The 16,888-nt window shown below is 54.6% G+C and overlaps 1 protein-coding gene across 6 annotated transcripts in view; it reads right to left on the bottom strand.

Moving 5' to 3' along the window:
- The window catches only part of ZFR (zinc finger RNA binding protein), a 67,842-nt gene extending 53,102 nt beyond the window's left edge, over positions 1 to 14,740 (bottom strand). For 2 of the 6 annotated variants that reach the window (XR_011317922.1, XM_069745989.1), the window contains exon 1: positions 14,629 to 14,706. The gene's annotated coding sequence lies outside the window, so the exon portion shown is untranslated. Of the gene's footprint in view, positions 1 to 14,628 lie in introns of all 6 variants that reach the window. The other 4 variants (XR_011317923.1, XM_069745991.1, XM_069745992.1 and 1 more) reach the window with 4 other exon arrangements.
- Between the last annotated feature and the right edge of the window lie 2,148 nt (positions 14,741 to 16,888).

Raw genomic sequence — 16,888 nt, 5'->3', positions numbered from 1 at the left:
CCCTGGCAGAGAATATCTTCTGATACCTGAAGAAAGACTGGACCGTCCACCTTTAATTCTTCGATGAGGTGGTACCAGCTCCTCTTCTGCCACGCTGGAGCTACTAGGATAGTCTGGACCTGATCGTCCCGGATCTTCCGGAGGGTCTTCGCAAGTAACGGTATTGGAGGGAACCCGTAAGCCAGATGGAACTTCCAAGTATGAGCGAAGGCGTCTACTCCCTGAGACCTGTCTTTGGGGTTTAGGGAGAAGTAGTTCTTGACCTGTGCATTCTGGCTGGACGCTAGAAGGTCTATATCGGGAAGACCCCACCTGTCTGTCAACATTTTGAAAACGTCCGTCTTCAGGCTCCATTCTCCTGGATGCAAGTCGTGACGGCTTAGGCGATCTGCCTGGACATTCACCGACCCCTTGAGGTGTAACGCTGAAAGTGAGAGGAGATGTTTCTCTGCCCAGCAAAATATCCTGTTTGATATTGCTTTTAGTTGGTTGAACTTTGGACTCCCCTGGTGTTTTAGATGCGCGACAGTCGTCATATTGTCCGAATAAATTCTGACATGTTGACCTATAATGAGACTGCTGGCTGCCAGAAGGGCCCTCTCCACTGCCAACAATTCTCTGAGGTTGGAGGAACTGGAACTTTCTCTCTGATTCCAGTGACCCTGGAATGGGATTTGTGAGACCACTGCTCCCCAACCTTTTTGACTGGCGTCTGTTGTCACCGTAATTAGCGGATCTTGCACCCAGTCTACACCCTTCAGCAGGTTTGATTGGATCGACCACCAGGTTAACGAGGCCTTTACCTTCCCTGGAGTGTAAACTCTTCTGTTTAAGGAATTTGGATTCCCGTTCCAGTTCCCTAAGATGTGCGCCTGCAGAACTCTGGAGTGGCTCTGAGCCCACTGGACTGATTGTATACAGGCCGTCATCGATCCCAGAAGAGACATCGCAGTTCGTAAGGTCGGAGAACGTTGTTTCCTGAAGTGTGAGACCTTGGAAATTAAATTTATCCGATGTTCCTCTGGTAAGAAGGACTTTTGACCTTCTGAATCCAGGAGGACTCCAAGGAATTTCCTCACCTTTGATGGTGACAGCCGAGATTTTTTCAGGTTTGGAATCCAACCCAACCCCTGTAAGATGTTCAGAGTTTTGGAAACTCTCTGATTGAGAACTTCGGCGGAAGGACCAATTATTAACAGGTCGTCTAAGTACGGGACTATGGCGATGTCTTGACTCCTGATATGGGCTACTGCTTCCGCCATGACTCTGGAGAACACCCTTGGGGCTGAGGAGATCCCGAAGGGGAGAACGTTGTACTGAAAATGTAAGATCTTTTGGTTGAATTGAACCGCAAATCTCAGGTATTTCCTGTGGCAAGGATGAATTGGAATATGGAAATAGGCATCCTTGAGGTCTATTGTTGTTGTTAGCCGTTTCTCGGGTAATTCCCATTCATTATTAATCATATCAATTATGCTTTTATGGACGGGAAACCCGGGCTGCTTTTCAGTATGTATACCAAACAGCTCGTCTTGTATAGACTGAGGCACTGATTCCTCTTTTAGCCCCATTGTGTTCCTCACAGCCGATACCAAATCCTCAATATATTCTGAGGAAAAAAGGTATTTCCTGATCTCCGCAGATTTATGGGGTAACGTGTCTTCCCACTTGACAGAGGAGGACGTATAGGACTCCTCAGACTGACTCAGAGTACTCCTGGATTTTCCTCTTTTTGGGGACTTTTTGGGGAGAGATGGACCAGGTGAGGATGGTGGCGGAGGTGGAGGTGGGGCGAGTGTAGCCAAGGAGGTTTGAACCTCCTGCCTAACCAAGGAGCGGATTTCATCAATCAAAGAAGGGTGTTCCGCTCTGACGATTTTATCCGTACAAGGTTGGCATAACTTTTTCTCCCAATCTGGTGGCATTTTCGCATTACAGGTAGCACATCTACGCTTGGTAATGTTTTTAGGGCCTGGCTTGACTCCCTGCAATGAGAGAGGAAGCCGTGTAAGAAAAGGTATATTATGTACCTTTAAATGGGACACCCTCTGCCGTACTTACTAGGGCCTGAGGAGCGCTGGGCTCTGCAGCTGCAGGGCAAGACGAGTCCATGCTTACAGCAGGCTTACCTGAGACGTCTTCGCAGCTTATATAGAAAATAAGTCTGCAACCAGCGTGTGCAATTAGCCGCCCCTCCCCCTCCGCAGTCCCAGGCAGGCGTGCGAGGATGCAGCGTGCCTCGCACGCCGTTCGGTAATCCATTGCTCTGGACTTGTGTTGCTCCTGTGCAGGAGCGCCGACCCGGAAGTGGAGCGCCACTGACTTCCGGGTCGCCGAACAGCGCGCGCTGGAGGGGGAGACGCCGGAGAGCTCAGGGAGGCCTCCGGGTGGGCTCACCGGCCAGCTTTGTCCCCGCGAGAGGACGCAGGAGGACCGGGAACGCGGTCCCAGAATCCGGAGGAGACGGGAGACACAAAGCAGGAGGAAGCCGCGGGGGACCCGACCATAAGTGCCCGGCGAAAGATCTGATTCAGGTACTCTGCTAGAGCCGCCGCAGCAGCGCACCAGGAACCTCTCCATGCCCCATGGGGGACAGGAAAGACACTGGTTAATGGGAGGTGGGAGGGGTTTTTAACCTCTTGTGCTTCCTGTCCCCCATTAGGGAATGGAGACAACCTCCTGGTGGCTGTCGTGGAAGGCTACTAGAGAAATTACTGTTATTGAGAACTGTTAATCAAGTTGAAGATGCAATGATATCTAAAAAGGATTAAAGTTAAAGATGACATTTCCTTTGCCTTTTAGCCACACAAAGATATATATTGATATTTTTTACATTTCAAAGATTGCAAAAAGAAAAATGCGCCGATGCAAAACTTTGGGCACCCTTGGAAAGGTGTGTTTGTTTGGGTGCTCAGATAACTGACCAAGGTCTCAGACCGTAATTATCCTGTTAGGGTTATGGCTTGTTCACTATCATCGTTAGGAAAGGCCAGGTGATGCAAATTTCCCAGCTTTATGAACACCCAGCCTCCTCTAACCTTGTGCCACAAAGCAGCAGCCGTGGTTCTTCTAAGCAGCTGCCCAGCACTGAGAATGATGGAAGTCTACAAATCAGGAGAACAATATAAGAATATCAAAGAGTTTTCCTCAGTTAGGAATGTAAATAAGAAATGGCAATTACCAGGAACAGTGGAGGTCAAGATAAGGTCTGGAAGACCAAGCAAAATTTCAGTGAAAGCTGCTCGTAGGATTGCTAGACAGGCAAATTAGAACCCCCACTTGTCTGTAAAAGATCTTCAGAAAGATTTACAAGATTCTGGAGTTGTGGTACATTGTTCTACTTTCCAGAGACAGCAGCACAATTAGGCTACGTTCACATTAGCGTTGCGCGCCGGTGCGTCGGCGACGCAACGCGCGACGCACCAAAAACGCGCGCAAAAACGCTGCGTTGTGCGACGCATGCGTCGTTTTTTGACGAAAATCGGACGCACGAAAAATGCAACTTGTTGCATTTTTGTGCGTCCGACGCTAGCGTCGAAAACGACGCACATGTCGAAAAACGCAAACAAAAAAACGCACGCGTCCCCTATGTTAAACATAGGGGCGCGTCGCCGCTGCGTCGCCGACGCAACAGCGACGCACATTAGCGTAACGCTAATGTGAACGTAGCCTTACAGCTTTCATGGAAGACTCATCAGAAGAAAACCTCTCCTGCGTCTTCACCATAAAAGTCAATATCAGAAGTATGCAAAATAACATCTAAACATGTCTGATGCATTTTGGAAACAAGTTCTGTGGACCGATGAGGTTAAAATAGGTATGTGTGGATTAAAAAAAAAAAAAAAAAGCACAGAATTTCAGGAAAAGAAAATCTCGCCAACCTGGATCAGTCATGCTTTGGGGTTGTGGTTCAGGGACAGCAGAAAGGTTATATAGTATTAAAATATAACTTTTATACCAAATGCTAATAAAATGGTCTATGTCACTCAATACTTAGAATAGATTAGAGGTATAACTAAATGTATTAAAAACAATCAAGAGATGGAATATTTGTCTCCTCAATGGGAGGCGAGTGACCAGCTAAGCGCGATCAAAAGCGAAAACTCCAGTGTATTTTGATCAGACGGTCCGCTGTGGTCACTCGCCTCACGGTCCAATAGATCAGGTCTAGTGTGGACAAAAAACGATGTGCTCGGATAGTGACCCCGGATCTAATTATAATCCCAGTATCTATAATTATCCTAGGGGTGAGTGCCGGATCCCGGTCACTGAGAAGGACAAGGATTAGTCACACAGTTGACAGCGGTCTTACAGTGTGCGATTAACTTATACGTATTTATAATAACCACAATGGTGGATTTACAATAATTATTAATGGTCTAACATTGGAACGTCTTCACCCATTCATGGTGGATTGCTGACATCAGGGGCATCTCAGGTGGTTCTGTCCCTATGTTAGCTGTGCTGGCCTAGCGCTTCCTTTTGCTCTCGTCCTGACAAAAGTAGTCTACAGCTAAACCCTAGAACAAATGGCCCTGCACTCGCCCTCTTCTGCCTCCCGTGTGTCACAACGCGTTTCTTCCAGAGGAGTCATCAGGGGACATGTACACCTGGTGCAATAGGAGCCTTCACTAAGGTGCCGGCTATGAGAGCAACTCCGGTCTCCGCCATCTCTGAGCAAAGCAGCAGGGTGGTTTTCGGGCCAGGGTTCTAAAAAATATGTTCGAGTTGCCGCACCTTCATATTGGCTGTTAGACAACCCCTGCAGGTTCTGCGGCTGTCTAACAAAGACAGCAGCCCTGTGTAAATCATTATTTTCCTGTTTATTACGTCATCACGGCAGCTGTGAATAAGGCTTACCATCTGTGGGGTATGCAGATCGCCGTGAGCATCAGTGCACAATGGGGGGGGGGAAATATAATAGAACTAGTAAAAAAAAAAAAATACAGATGTGGCCAATTTCAATAAATTAAAGGGGTCACCCACTTAGAACTATTTTTACATGTGTTCTAAAACATAATTGACATATATTCCATATTAATAAACCTGCATGAACAGTGGTGCCGTATGTCTGAAGGGACATCCTTTTTAGAAGGAAAAACAGACACCAGCCAGTGGAAATCGCGGTGTCCAGTGTCGCCGTGACTTTAAAAATATCACTTACAGGGACGACACAATGGAAGGAAAGTCTGAGACGCAGCGGCGCTGAGTGAACGCTTTACACTACTCATCTGCGACCTGTCGGCAGCACGTCACGCCGTGCGGTTTTTGGTGGTCCACATCACTGGGGCTGTAAATGGGCAGTGGTCGGTTTTTACATTGTCTATCCACCCGTGAGATGGGGACCTGCAATACAGCCGGAAGGTTTCATTTGTTCTAAAGGGGCTACCCAGTACTAAACAACCCCTTTAAGTGGTGCAGGGGATGCAGCATTCCTGGTGGTCCCAATCACTCTAAAGGGTTTTAGTATCAAACTGCTAAAATAAGAGGATTGCTGGGGGTCTGACGACTGGAGCCCACAACTCCGCTCCACTTGCAGTCTATTGAGCGGCTGGAGAAAGCTCTTATGAACAATACAGAGTGAACGGAGCGGCAGCACAGATACAAGAACACTACGCCCTCCAGGAAAACAACGGGGGTCTCAGCGGCAGACCCTCCCTGATCGAGCAGGTCATCACCAGTGAGAACTTCTACGTAGAATACCCCTTTCACATCTTTCCAACCAAGTGATTTTCAGTTTTCATTTTTCTGTACACAAAGCCAACTGACAAGAGGGCCGCCATTATCTTCAGAACAAGTGTCAGTTTTGAATGACGCCATTCAACTAATGGGCAGTGAAATTAGGCAAAAAAACAAACTCCAATATAGTTTTTCGTGGAGTTGGTATCCAGAAAAATAAGGAGTCGGAGGCTTGGCTTACTGACTCCACAGCCCTGGGTTTTACAGCATTCATCATACATTAAAATGACCTGACATCACGATTCTCCAGGTCAGGATATTATAAAAAGTGTGTATGTATGAAAAAAAAAAAAAAAAAATATATATATATATATATATATATATATATATATATATATATATATATATATATATATATATATATATATATATATATATATATATATATATATATACACACACATATATACACACACACAGTGGGTGCGGAAAGTATTCAGACCCCTTTAAATTTTTCATTCTTTCATTGCAGCCATTTGGTAAATTCAAAAAAGTTCTTTTTCCCCATTAATGTACACTCTGCACCCCCCATCCTGACTGAAAAAAACAGACAAAACAGGAAAAAACAGGAATGTAGAAATTTTTTTTATTGTAATAAAAAATAAAAAACTGAAGTATCACATGGTCATAAGTATTCGGACCCTTTGCTCAGACACTCATATTTAAGTCCCATGCTGTCCATTTCCTTGTGATCCTCCTTGAGATGGTTCTACTCCTTCATTGGAGAACAGCTGTGTGTAATTACACTGATAGGACTTGATTTGGAAAGACGCACACCTGTCTATATAAGACCTCACAGCGCATGTCAGACCAAATGAGAATCATGAGGTCAAAGGAACTGGCCAAGGAGCTCAGAGACAGAATTGTGGCAAGGCACAGATCTGGCCAAGGTTACAACAGAATTTCTGCGTACTCAAGGTTCCTAAGAGCACAGTGGCCTCCATAATACTTAAACGGAAGAAGTTTGGGACCACCAGAAGTCTTCCTTGACCTGGCCGTCCAGTCAAACTGAGCAATCGTGGGAGAAGAGCCTTGGTGAGAGAGGGAAAGAAGAATCCCAAGATCACTGTGGCTGAGCTCCAGAGATGCAGTAGGGAGATGGGAGAAAGTTCCACAAAGTCAACTATCACTGCAGCCTCCACCAGTCAGGCCTTTATGGCAGAGTGACCCGACGGAAGCCTCTCCTCAGTGCAAGACATATGAAAGCCCACAGAGTTTGCTAAAAACACATGAAGGACTCCCAGACTATGAGAAATAAGATTTTCTGGTCTGATGAGACGAAGGTAGACATTTTTGGTGATAATTCTAAGCGGTATGTGTGGAGAAAACCAGGTACAGCTCATCACCTGCCCAATACAGTCCCAACAGTGAAACATGGTGGAGGCAGCATCATGCTATGGGGGTGTTTTTCAGCTGCAGGGACAGGACGACTGGTTGTCATTGAAGGAAACATGAATGCGGCCAAGTACAGAGATATCCTGGATGAAAACCTCTTCCAGAGTGCTCTGGACCTCACACTTGGCCACAGGTTCACCTTCCAAGACAATCACCCTGAGTACACAGCTAAAATAACAAAGGAGCGGCTTCAGAACAACTCTGTGACCATTCCTGACCGGCCCAGCCAGAGCCCTGACCTAAACCCAACTGAGCATCTCCAGAGAGACCTGAAAATGGCCGTCCACAATCGTTCACCATCCAACCTGACGGAACTGGAGAGGATCTGCAAGGAGGAATGGCCGAGGATCCCCAAATCCAGGGGGTGAAAAACTTGTTGCATCATTCCCAAGAAGACTCATGGCTGTACTAGCTCAAAAGGAGCTTCTCCTCAATACTGAGCAAAGGGGCTGAAGACTTATATATGTGATATTTCATTTTTTTTTATTAAATTTGCAAAAAATTCTACATTTTTTTCAGTCAAATTGGGTGCAGAGTGTACATTAAGGGTATGTGCACACGTTGCGGATTTGCCTGTGGAATTTTCTGTGCGGATTCTGCCTCTCTTGGCAGAAAACGCAGGTCAAAATCTGCGCGTTTTTAATGCAGATTTTGTGCGTTTTTACTGCGGATTCTGTAAGGATTTGGCTATGTGCCATGTAGAAAATGTAGTGCAGAATTTTCTGCACAAAATCCGCATCTCCTGGCAGAATCCGCAGCTGCGGATTTGCCGCAGATTTTGTGCCGATTTTATGCAGTTTTTGCCACTGCGGATTTCTATCATGGAGGGGTGCAGAAACGCTGCAGATCCGCATAAAAGTAGTGACATGCACTTTTAAATCCGCCGCAATTCCGCACAACTTTTTTTTTAACCACTGACTTACATTGTACTGCAAATCACAGTGCGGATCTGCAGCAAATCCGCACCGTGTGCACACAGCCTTTCATGCATTTTCCTATAATGGAATGGGTGCAGAAATGCTGCAGAAACACAAAGAATTGACGTGGTCCTTTTTTTTAATCTGCTGCGGATTCCGTGCTGATTTTTCCGCACCATTGCGCAGCATTTTTATTTTTCCATTGATTTACACTGTACTGTAAATCACTTGCAGTTCTGTAGCGTTTCTGCTTTCGGCAAGAGCGCTGCTAATGTGTCAGCGCTGCTACCGAGAGTTTCCCTGCACTGACTGTCAGCGCCGGCAGTAACAGCGGTGACGTCACCGCTGTGCTCTGCTTTACGGCCAGCGCTGACACAATCAGTGCAGGGAAACTCTCGGTAGCAGCGTGTGCATTAGCAGCGCTCCTGCCGAAAGCAGCTTTAACCCTGTGGACGCCAGGGGACGTGACAGACATCGGAATGTGAGTATGTACTGTTTTTTTTTTTTTTTTTAACTCTTACAATGGTAACCAGGGTAAATATCGGGTTACTAAGCGCGGCCCTGCACTTAGTAACCCGATATTTACCCTGGTTACAAGTGAACACATCGCTCGTTTGTCGTCACACATGCCAATCCAGCGATGACAGCGGGAGATCAGCGACCAAAAAAACGTCCTGATCATTCCCCAGCGACCAACGATCTCCCAGCAGGGGCCTGATCGTTGGTCGCTGTCACACATAACGAGATCGTTAGCGGGATTGTTGCTACGTCACAAAAAGCGTGACGTTGCAATGATATCGTTAACGATATCGTTATGTGTGACTCCAGCTTTAGTTTGCTTGCTGTAAGTGAAATCTGTATATATAATTGTATAAGGGTACTTCCGTCTGTCTGTCTGTAACGGAAATCCCGAGTCGATGATCAGTTGCAGCCGCCAGGCACAGTCCGGCAGAGAATTAGCCCCTCCCTACTCCCATCCAGTCAGTGCCCGATGCCAGCTCCATACTCCCCTCCAGTCAGCGCTGACACAGGGTTAATGCCAGCGGGTAACGCACTCCGTTAACGCAGCTATTAACCCTGTGTGACCAACTTTTTACCATTGATGCTACGTATGCAGCATCAATATTAAAAAGATCTCATGTTAAAAATAATTAAAAACAAAAAACCTGCTATTCTCACCTACCGGCAGCCGCACGCTCATCGACACAGCTTCGCTGGACGACGCAGGGTGAGTATAGAACTATTTTTTATTTAATTTTTTTTTTTTTTTTTAATAGGGATATCGTGCCCGCTCTGCTAGATACTGACCGGCCACTGTTATATACTGCACGGCTCCTATATACTACGTGGCCTGTGCTATATACTATACGGGCGACGGGGGGAGCGCTACACGGGGCGACGGAGGGAGCGTTACACGGGGCGACGGGGGGAGCGCTACACGGGGCGACGGGGGGGGGGGAGCGTTACACGGGGCGACGGGGGAAAGCATTACACGGGGCGACGGGGGGAAAGCATTACACGGGGCGACGGGGGGGGGAGGCATTAGACGGGGCGACGGGGGGGGGGGGGGGAAGCATTACACGGGGCGACGGGGAGCATTACACGGGGCGACGGTGGGAGCGTTCACCGGGGCGACGGGGGGGGGGGGAGCGTTACACGGGGGGAGGGGGGGGTGGCGGGGGGGTTTGAGCGTTACACGGGGCGACGGGGGGGGGAGCGTTACACGGGGCGACGGGGGGGGGGGGAGCGTTACACGGGGCGACGGGGGGGGGGGGGAGCGTTACACGGGGCGACGGGGGGGAGCGTTACACAGGGGGCGTTACACGGGGCGACGGGGGGAGCGTTACACGGGGCGACGGGGGGGAGCGTTACACGGGGCGACGGGGGGGGAGCGTTACACGGGGCGACGGGGGGGGGGGGGAAGCGTTACACGGGGCGACGGGGGGGAGCGTTACACAGGGGGCGTTACACGGGGCGACGGGTGGGAGCGTTACACGGGGCGACGGGGGGGGAGCGTTACACGGGGGGGAGCGTTACACGGGGCGACGGGGGGGGGGGGAAGCGTTACACGGGGCGACGGGGGGGAGCGTTACACGGGGGGAGCGTTACACGGGGCGACGGGGGGAGCGTTACACGGGGCGACGGGGGGGAGCGTTACACGGGGCGACGGGGGGGGAGCGTTACACGGGGCGACGGGGGGGGGGGGAAGCGTTACACGGGGCGACGGGGGGGAGCGTTACACAGGGGGCGTTACACGGGGCGACGGGTGGGAGCGTTACACGGGGCGACGGGGGGGGAGCGTTACACGGGGGGGAGCGTTACACGGGGCGACGGGGGGGGGGGGAAGCGTTACACGGGGCGACGGGGGAGGAGCGTTACACGGGGCGACGGGGGGGGGGGAGCGTTACACGGGGCGACGGGGGGGGGGAGCGTTACACGGGGCGACGGGGGGGGGGGGGAGCGTTACACGGGGCGACGGGGGGGAGCGTTACACGGGGCGACGGGGGGGGGGGGGGGGGGAGCGTTACACGGGGCGACGGGGGGGGGGGGGAGCGTTACACGGGGCGACGGGGGGGAGCGTTACACAGGGGGCGTTACACGGGGCGACGGGTGGGAGCGTTACACGGGGCGACGGGGGGGAGCGTTACACGGGGCGACGGGGGGGAGCGTTACACGGGGCGACGGGGGAGGAGCGTTACACGGGGCGACGGGGGGGGGGAGCGTTACACGGGGCGACGGGGGGGGGAAGCGTTACACGGGGCGACGGGGGGGGGAAGCGTTACACGGGGCGACGGGGGGGGAGCGTTACACAGGGGGCGTTACACGGGGCGACGGGTGGGAGCGTTACACGGGGCGACGGGGGGGGAGCGTTACACGGGGGGGAGCGTTACACGGGGCGACGGGGGGGAGCGTTACACGGGGCGACGGGGAGGAGCGTTACACGGGGCGACGGGGGGGGGAGCGTTACACGGGGCGACGGGGGGGGGAGCGTTACACGGGGCGACGGGGGGGAGCGTTACACGGGGCGACGGGGGGGGGAGCGTTACACGGGGGGGAGCGTTACACGGGGCGACGGGGGGGAGCGTTACACGGGGCGACGGGGGGGGGAGCGTTACACGGGGGGGAGCGTTACACGGGGCGACGGGGGGGAGCGTTACACGGGGCGACGGGGAGGAGCGTTACACGGGGCGACGGGGGGGAGCGTTACACGGGGCGACGGGGGAGGAGCGTTACACGGGGCGACGGGGGGGGGGGAGCGTTACACGGGGCGACGGGGGGGGGGGAAGCGTTACACGGGGCGACGGGGGGGGGAAGCGTTACACGGGGCGACGGGGGGGGAGCGTTACACAGGGGACGTTACACGGGGCGACGGGTGGGAGCGTTACACGGGGCGACGGGGGGGGAGCGTTACACGGGGGGGAGCGTTACACGGGGCGACGGGGGGGAGCGTTACACGGGGCGACGGGGGAGGAGCGTTACACGGGGCGACGGGGGGGGAGCGTTACACGGGGCGACGGGGGGGGGGGGAGCGTTACACGGGGCGACGGGGGGGGGAGCGTTACACGGGGCGACGGGGGGGGAGCGTTACACGGGGCGACGGGGGGGGGGGAGCGTTACACGGGGCGACGGGGGGGGGAGCGTTACACGGGGCGACGGGGGGGGGGAGCGTTACACGGGGCGACGGGGGGGGGGGAAGCGTTACACGGGGCGACGGGGGGGGGAAGCGTTACACGGGGCGACGGGGGGGGGGAGCGTTACACGGGGGGGAGCGTTACACGGGGCGACGGGGGGGAGCGTTACACGGGGCGACGGGGGAGGAGCGTTACACGGGGCGACGGGGGGGGGAGCGTTACACGGGGCGACGGGGGGGGGAAGCGTTACACGGGGCGACGGGGGGGGGAAGCGTTACACGGGGCGACGGGGGGGGAGCGTTACACAGGGGACGTTACACGGGGCGACGGGTGGGAGCGTTACACGGGGCGACGGGGGGGGAGCGTTACACGGGGGGGAGCGTTACACGGGGCGACGGGGGGGAGCGTTACACGGGGCGACGGGGGAGGAGCGTTACACGGGGCGACGGGGGGGGAGCGTTACACGGGGCGACGGGGGGGAGCGTTACACGGGGCGACGGGGGGGGAGCGTTACACGGGGCGACGGGGGGGGAAGCGTTACACGGGGCGACGGGGGGGGGAAGCGTTACACGGGGCGACGGGGGGGAGCGTTACACAGGGGGCGTTACACGGGGCGACGGGTGGGAGCGTTACACGGGGCGACGGGGGGGGAGCGTTACACGGGGCGACGGGGGGGGGAGCGTTACACGGGGCGACGGGGGGGGGGAGCGTTACACGGGGCGGGGAGCGTTACACGGGGCGACGGGGGGGGGGAGCGTTACACGGGGCGACGGGGGGGGGGAGCGTTACACGGGGCGACGGGGGGGGGGGGGGAGCGTTACACGGGGCGACGGGGGGGAGCGTTACACGGGGGGAGCGTTACACGGGGCGACGGGGGGGAGCGTTACACGGGGCGACGGGGGGGGGGGGGAGCGTTACACGGGGCGACGGGGGGGGGGAGCGTTACACGGGGCGACGGGGGGGGGGGGGAGCGTTACACGGGGCGACGGGGGGGAGCGTTACACAGGGGGCGTTACACGGGGCGACGGGTGGGAGCGTTACACGGGGCGACGGGGGGGGAGCGTTACACGGGGCGACGGGGGGGAGCGTTACACGGGGCGACGGGGGAGGAGCGTTACACGGGGCGACGGGGGGGGGGAGCGTTACACGGGGCGACGGGGGGGGGGGGAAGCGTTACACGGGGCGACGGGGGGGGGAAGCGTTACACGGGGCGACGGGGGGGAGCGTTACACAGGGGGCGTTACACGGGGCGACGGGTGGGAGCGTTACACGGGGCGACGGGGGGGGAGCGTTACACGGGGGGGAGCGTTACACGGGGCGACGGGGAGGAGCGTTACACGGGGCGACGGGGGGGGGAGCGTTACACGGGGCGACGGGGGGGGGAGCGTTACACGGGGCGACGGGGGGGGGGAGCGTTACACGGGGCGACGGGGGGGAGCGTTACACGGGGCGACGGGGGGGGGGAAGCGTTACACGGGGCGACGGGGGGGGAAGCGTTACACGGGGCGACGGGGGGGGGGGGGAGCGTTACACGGGGGGGAGCGTTACACGGAGCGACGGGGGGGAGCGTTACACGGGGCGACGGGGGAGGAGCGTTACACGGGGCGACGGGGGGGGGGGAGCGTTACACGGGGCGACGGGGGGGGGGGAAGCGTTACACGGGGCGACGGGGGGGGGAAGCGTTACACGGGGCGACGGGGGGGGAGCGTTACACAGGGGACGTTACACGGGGCGACGGGTGGGAGCGTTACACGGGGCGACGGGGGGGGAGCGTTACACGGGGGGGAGCGTTACACGGGGCGACGGGGGGGAGCGTTACACGGGGCGACGGGGGAGGAGCGTTACACGGGGCGACGGGGGGGGAGCGTTACACGGGGCGACGGGGGGGGGGGGAGCGTTACACGGGGCGACAGGGGGGGGGAGCGTTACACGGGGCGACGGGGGGGAGCGTTACACGGGGCGACGGGGGGGGGGGAGCGTTACACGGGGCGACGGGGGGGGGGGGGGAGCGTTACACGGGGCGACGGGGGGGGGGAGCGTTACACGGGGCGACGGGGGGGGGAAGCGTTACACGGGGCGACGGGGGGGGGAAGCGTTACACGGGGCGACGGGGGGGGGGAGCGTTACACGGGGGGGAGCGTTACACGGGGCGACGGGGGGGAGCGTTACACGGGGCGACGGGGGAGGAGCGTTACACGGGGCGACGGGGGGGGGAGCGTTACACGGGGCGACGGGGGGGGGGAAGCGTTACACGGGGCGACGGGGGGGGAAGCGTTACACGGGGCGACGGGGGGGGAGCGTTACACAGGGGACGTTACACGGGGCGACGGGTGGGAGCGTTACACGGGGCGACGGGGGGGGAGCGTTACACGGGGGGGAGCGTTACACGGGGCGACGGGGGGGAGCGTTACACGGGGCGACGGGGGAGGAGCGTTACACGGGGCGACGGGGGGGGGAGCGTTACACGGGGCGACGGGGGGGAGCGTTACACGGGGCGACGGGGGGGGAGCGTTACACGGGGCGACGGGGGGGGGAAGCGTTACACGGGGCGACGGGGGGGAGCGTTACACAGGGGGCGTTACACGGGGCGACGGGTGGGAGCGTTACACGGGGCGACGGGGGGGAGCGTTACACGGGGCGACGGGGGGGGGGGGAGCGTTACACGGGGCGACGGGGGGGGGGGGAGCGTTACACGGGGCGACGGGGGGGGGGGGGAGCGTTACACGGGGCGACGGGGGGGGGGCAGTGTTACACGGGTGGGGGGAGCATTACACGGGCTGAGGGGAGGGTTACTGATGACCCAGGAGATATGAGCGGCCCCTCTGCGCCATCCCCGTGCCCCCCAGCCGCTGAGCGCCGAGGTGACGCCACAGCCTTCCTGACCACTCCGCAGCGTCCCGCCATCCGCCAGCACAGCCCTGCAGCCGCCTCTGTACCGCACGCACCTGTCCGCTCTCACCCGCGTCCGTCTCCGGCCTCCTCTCCTACAGGAACTGACGTCCGCGGCACCCGACGCACTAACCTGAAAGGGGGAGGAGACGACACCAGTGCGGCTGTGCGTAACGGCAGCGGCGGCCAAGTTGTGGTTGGCATGAATGACAAGATGAAAGCGCTGAGAGAAGGAAGCGCGCAAATCGCTCGCCTCTTGCCAACCAGTGACGTCAGCGCGTCGCAGGCTCGGTGTCACGTGGTGTGACTGCTGGGAATTTTCTGGAAGTTCTGCGGGCCTCAGACACGTGAATGTGCGGCCGCATGTGGCCCAGGTCGCAGTGCACACGGCGCGGCCGCAGGACTCGAGGAGAGCAGAGTGTTGTGCGCTTTCTGGGTGTACAATGTCTCACAATCCGTTCTCACCTTGGTCTACAGCTGCAATTGTTTTTCAAATGTCCAGGAATGATAACTGCGCCGTGTGCTCGCTCACACCCAAAAATGCTACAAACTGAGACCATAACGCTAAAAAATTAATAAAATGGAAAAATAAAATCCGTTAAAAATCCAAACAATTTATTCTAAAAAATACGCAAAAAAATAACATTTTGTACTCGGCCTCTTTTCTGCCTTTTTATTCTCTGCTTCTCTTTATTTCTACCTGTTTGGGGTTTTTTTTTTTTTTTTTTCATTTTTTTTTTTACATTTTTCATAACGTCAAAATTTGTGTTTTATTTCTATTTTTTTTTTTTTTTTTTAGCAAAATCCTAAAAGTGAAATTAGGTTGAATCGTTTGAATATTCAAATCATTTTTGCCTTTTTTTCTGCCAGATTTAATCTTTGTTCCTTTTACTTTTCTTGTTGGTGGGAAAATAGGAAATCACATTTTTTTTTTTTTTACTACCTACCACAAAGCTACAAACACTTACGGTAAATGCTGGTGTTGTCCTCTGTAGAAATTATTTTGGACTTTTTAAAAAAAAAAAAAAAATTTGTTTTATTTTTTTTGTTGTTTATTTATTTTTTGTAAATCACACATTATGCTCCCATTATTTTTAACCCCTTCATGACACCAGCTTTTTCCGGTTTTGCGTTTTTCACTCCTCTCCTTCCCAGAGCCATAACTTTTTTATTTTTCCGTCAATTTGGCCATGTGAGGGCTTATTTTTTGCGGGACGAGTTGTACTTTTGAACGACATCATTGGTTTTACCATGTCGTGTACTAGAAAATGGGGAAAAAAATTCCAAGTGCGGTGAAATTGCAAAAAAGTGCAATCCCACACTTTTTTTTTTATTTGGCTTTTTTGCTAGGTTCACTAAATGCTAAAACTGACCTGCCATTATGATTCTCCAGGTCAGTACGATTTCATAGACACCTAACATGAATAGGTTCTTTTTTATCTAAGTGGTGAAAAAAAAATTCCAAACTTTGCTAAAAAAAAATAAAATAAAAAATGCAATTTTCCATTACCTGTAGCGTCTCCATTTTTTGTGATCTGGGGTCGGTTGAGGGCTTATTTTTTGTGTGCCGAGATGACGTTTTTAATGATAGCATTTTTGTGCAGATACGTTCTTCTGATCGCCCGTTATTGCATTTTAATGCAATGTCACAGCGACCAAAAAAACCTAAGTTTGGCATTTTGATTTTTTTTCTCGCTACGCCATTTAGCGATCAGGTTAATCCTTTTTTTTATTGATAGATCAGGTTATTCTGAACGCGGCGATACCAAATATGTGTATGTTTGATTTTTTTATTGTTTTATTTTGATTGGGGCGAAGGGGGGGGGGGGTGATTTAAACTTTTATATATTTTTCATTTTTTTATATTTTTAAACACATTTTTTTTAACTTTGGCATGCTTCAATAGTCTCCATGGGAGGCCAGAAGCATCCACTACTCGACAGCTCAGCTACATAGAGGCGATGCTCAGATCGCCTCTATGCAGCACAATTACAGACTTCCTATGAGCGCCGACCACAGGGTGACACAGCAATCTGTTATCAACAACCATAGAGGTCTCGAGGAGACCTCTGGTTGTGATGGCAACGTACCGATGACCCCCGATCAGCGGGGGGGTCAGCACTGCGCGTACTTCCAGCAGCGCTTGCTGAATGCCGCTGTCATCGTTTGACAGCATTTAACTAGTTAATGGGCGCGGGCGGATCGCGATTCCGCTCGCGCCCATTGCGGGCACATGTCAACTGTTGAAAACAGCTGACATGTCGCGGCTCTGAGGTGGGCTCACCGCCGGAGCCCACCTCAAAGCGGGGGATACTG

Source organism: Ranitomeya imitator, chromosome 1 (assembly GCF_032444005.1).
Source record: "Ranitomeya imitator isolate aRanImi1 chromosome 1, aRanImi1.pri, whole genome shotgun sequence".
Lineage (NCBI taxonomy): Eukaryota > Metazoa > Chordata > Amphibia > Anura > Dendrobatidae > Ranitomeya > Ranitomeya imitator.
Note: the sequence above shows the minus strand (reverse complement) of the source record. Positions and strands in the feature narration are given on the sequence as shown.